Here is a 4,859-nt window from a genome sequence, read left to right as displayed (position 1 = left end):
CGACTTAGAGTTCCCAATACTTTCCATGCATTATCATAGGCGGTTCCCAAACAGAAAATAAAGTGTATTCCTTTTTCCACCATAACTTTCACTTTCCATGGCTAACCGTATCCACAGGTGCCCTCCATACCAACACTTTCTAAGGAATTTATTATTTGACAACATAAAGTAAATTTATTTGTTTTTGTATTTCGGGACTGGGCATCCCTAATACCTTTGCCTTACACTCGTGCAATGACAAGTGAATAAACACTCATCTTGGGAATAACACATCTAGCATGGAAAATATTAGCCACCCCTCACTGCTTCGCGAGCGAAACAAACACACAATAGAGAAGTTTATTTTGAAAATTAGAGATGGCACATGCAAATTTGCTTAGAACGGGAAAAGAATACCACATATAGGTAGATATAGTGGACTCATGTGGCAAAACTGGTTTAAAGGATTTTGGATGCACAAGTAGTGATCATACTTAGTGCAAAACGAAGACTAGCAAAAGAACGAATAATCTCATAAGCAAGCATTAAGCATAATTAACACCGAATAATGCACCATAAGTAGGATATAATTTCATTGCATGATTATTGACTTTCGTGCATGCATAGGGAATCACAAACCTTAACACCAATATTCTTACTAAAGCATAATTACTCATCAAGATGACTCACATATCACATCATCATATCTCAAAACTATTACTAAGAATCAAGTTTATTTTTCCAATGATCTTCATGACATTTTTTTCTTTTATTTATCCTTCTTGGATATCTATCACTTTGGGACTAATTTTCATGTGTTGCTTTTCATAAGCTCAAACAAATATAAGTGAAGATCAAACAAATTTTCTTTCTCTTAGAATAATTTAAGTGAAGCAAAAGAGAATTTCTTAAAAAATTTACTAACTCTCAAACAAATCTAAGTCAAGCAAGAGAGCATTTCTTAAAAAATAACAAAGCACACCGTGCTCAAAAAGATCTAAGTGAAGCACTAGAGCAAGTCCATTGCTCATAAAAGATTTAAGTGAAGCATATAGAGCAATTCTAACAAGTCATGACATAATTTTGGCTCTCTCAAGTAGGTGTGTCCAGCAAGGATTGATGACTTAAAACACAAAACAAAACAAGCAAAGACACATATCATACAAGACGCTCCAAGAAAAACACATATCATGTGACGGATAAAAATATAGTCTCGAGTAAAATACCGATAGTTGTTGGAAGAAAGCGGGGATGCCACTCGGGGGCTTCCCCAAGCTTAGTTGGTTGCTCATTCTTGGATAATAGCTTGGGATGCCGAGGCATCCTAATGACCCACAAGTATAGGGGATCTATCGTAGTCCTTTCGATAAGTAAGAGTGTCGAACCCAACGAGGAGCAGAAGGAAATGATAAGCAGTTTTCAGTAAGGTATTCTCTACAAGCATTGAAATTATCGGTAATAGACAGTTTTGTGATAAGGTAATTTGTAACGGGTAACAAGTAATGAAAGTAAATAAGGTGAAGCAAGATGGCCCAATCCTTTTTGTAGCAAAGGAAAAGCCTGGACAAACTCTTATATAAAGGAAAATGCTCCCGGGGACACGTGGGAATTATCGTCAAGTTAGTTTTCATCAAGTTCATATGATTCGCGTTCGGTACTTTGATAATTTGATATGTGGGTGGACCGGTGCTTGGGTACTTCCCTTCCTTGGTCAAGCATCCCACTTATGATTAACTCCTATTGCAATCATCCTCAACTACAACAGAAGTATTAAGGTAAACCTAAACATAGCATGAAACATATGGATCCAAATCAGCCCCTTACGAAGCAACGCATAAACTAGGGTTTAAGCTTCTGTCACTCTAGCAACCCATCATCTACTTATTACTTCCCAATGCCTTCCCCTAGGCCCAAACAATGGTGAAGTGTCATGTAGTCGATGTTCACATGACACCACTAGAGGAAAGACAACATACATCTCATCAAAATATCAAACGAATACCAAATTCACATGACTACTTATAGCAAGACTTCTCCCATGTCCTCAGGAACAAACATAACTACTCACAAATCATATTCATGTTCATAATCAGAGGGGTATTAATATGCATAATGGATCTGAACATATGATCTTCCACCAAGTAAACCAACTAGCATTAACTACAAGGAGTAATCAACACTACTAGCAACCCACAGGTACCAATCTGAGGTTTTGAGACAAAGATTGGATACAAGAGATGAACTAGGGTTTGAGATAAGATGGTGCTGGTGAAGATGTTGATGGAGATTGACCCCCTCCCGATAAGAGGATCGATGGTGATGACTTCCCCCTCCCAGAGGGAAGTTTCCCCGGCATAACAGCTCCGCCGGAGCCCTAGAATGGTTCCGCCAAGGTTCCGCCTCATGGCAGCGGAGTTTCGTCCCGTGAGCTTTCTTATGATTTTTCCTGGACGAAAAACTCCATATAGCCAAAGATGGGCATCAGAGGGCTGCCAGGGGGCCCACGAGGCAGGGGGCGCGCCCAGAGGGGTAGGGCGCGTCCCCCACCCTCATGGATGGTGGGTGGCCCCCTCTGGTACTTCTTTCGCCCAATATTTTCTATATATTCTGAAACGTGCTCCCGTGAAGTTTCAGGACTTTTGGAGTTGTGCAGAATAGGTCTCTAATATTTGCTCCTTTTCCAGCCCAGAATTCCAGCTGCTGGCATTCCCCCTCTTCATGTAAACCTTGTAAAATAAGAGAGAATAGGCATAAGTATTGTGATATAATGTGTAATAACAGCCCATAATGCAATAAATATTGGTATGAAATCATGATGCAAAATGGACGTATCAACTCCCCCAAGCTTAGACCTTGCTTGTCCTCAAGCAAAAGCCGATATCAAAAAATATGTCCACATGTTTAGAGATAGAGGTGTCGATAAAATAAAATACGGACATGAGGGCATCATGATCATTATATATATATATATATATATATAGGGTCGCGCTGTTCGTCACCCTGGGTGAGGAATAGTTATTCTTCACCCCCTCTCTATTTTGACATCAATGCACCGTATTTTTACATTTCATAATTTTTTTCTTATTTCATACATAAAAAGAAACGTAAGAAAATATGTACTTGCGGTAAAAAATATTTTATGTTACGTAAAATTACGAATGTAAAAACATAGTGTAAAACATACATAAAATGTGATTTTTCTGGTCTTATAACCTATATTTTTCTTTTTTAGAGCAAAATTTACATATTTAATCAATATGCATGTAACTATTTATATTCTAAACAGAATTTATTTAGAAAGCGATTGTAAAATTACCTCGGGTGAAGAATAATTTATTCTGCACCCTGGATGATGAATAGTAACATTATATATATATATACATACATAAACACTATTCTGATCACGGGATCAGAATATTATTCTAATCACAACATGAACTTCCCGAGTAACGCGCCTGACCTTCCCCGAGTACTAGGTTGAACTTCAGCTAAAAGGTGTCCAAATGGGGCTTGCGATATACCGTTGGATAGCTATGGACATCAATATCATCACCCAAGTTAAATTTTTGGCAAAATGTAAGCAGTTTAAGAGCAGTTTTGAAAACCGTTTTTTCTTCACACAAAAAACGTGAATCGTATTTTCGATCGCATTTTTAAACCGTTTATCGAAATGAGACAAATAATATGGCGTTGGAAAGCTGCTGCAAAACCGCTCGTTCCACATGTTGAAAGTTTTCTCTAATTACCTACGGTTAAATAGTAATTCGGAAAATCATAAAATTTTGCAAACCGAACGCCCGAGTTCGTATTTTTGACGCCATTTCTAAACGGCTAATCCAATTAAGGCAAATAATATGATGTTGGAAATCTTACGAAAATGCTCTACTTTTTTATGTTAAAAGTGTTTTCTAATTTTGAATGGTTTAACAGTAATTTAGAAAATGGTACAAGTTCCACCGAGTTTGTATTTTTGAGCTAATTTTTTAACTATACGTTCAAATGCAGCAAATGATATGGTGTTGGAAAGTTTGAAGAAATGCGAAACTTTTTTGTATATATTGTTTCTCCTAATTCATTACGGTTTTATGTCAGTTTTGAAAATGGTTAAAAACGTATTTTTGCCGTAATTTCTATAAACTTTATCGGAATGGGGCAAATAATATACCACTGAAAAGCTACGAAAAATGCGAAACTTTTTCATGTTGATGGTTTTCTCGGAATCCTGGCCGTTTTCAAGTAATTTCGAAAATGGCGAGATCATTCGTTCTGCCTTTATCGCGAAACAGATTCTTCGAAAATGCACCGCGTGAAGAACCTGAACTTCTCGGCATGTCTACTTGAACTTCACTCTGTTTTTCACGTGTTTTTTCTCATAGCTCTCTATCCACTGCTTGTAGCTCTCCATCCACTCACCGGAATTGAGCAAGTGATATACCAGTGGAAAGCTGTTGTAAACACGCAACCTTCCCGTATTGATCATTTTTTCATACTCGCGACGATTTTAAAAGTTTTTCATCTGATATTCATTCATTGTAGTAGGTGAACTTCCTGCTGTTTTTATGTTGAACTTCTGTGACGTATTTTTCATTTGTAATTTTCTCATCGATTCGTCAAGTGTTACACAAATGGTATTTCTTTTGTATAAACCTCTCTCACAATATTTTTTAAAATTTCTCCGACAGAGGACTTGAACTTATATCAACAAACTTTTCGTCTTTGCATTTTTTATTCTTTTTATACAAAATGCACACCGTGTAGTACGTGAACTTCTGGCAGTTATCAATCTGAACTTCTGTCGGTTACATGAAAATATATGAGTTTTTTTATGAATTTTTTATCTGAATTTTTAATCATTTTTTATGAAATTTTGAAGCGCTCTA

Source organism: Triticum urartu, chromosome 3A (genome assembly GCF_056163025.1).
Source record: "Triticum urartu cultivar PI428250 chromosome 3A, HENAU_Tu73, whole genome shotgun sequence".
Lineage (NCBI taxonomy): Eukaryota > Viridiplantae > Streptophyta > Magnoliopsida > Poales > Poaceae > Triticum > Triticum urartu.
Note: the sequence above shows the minus strand (reverse complement) of the source record.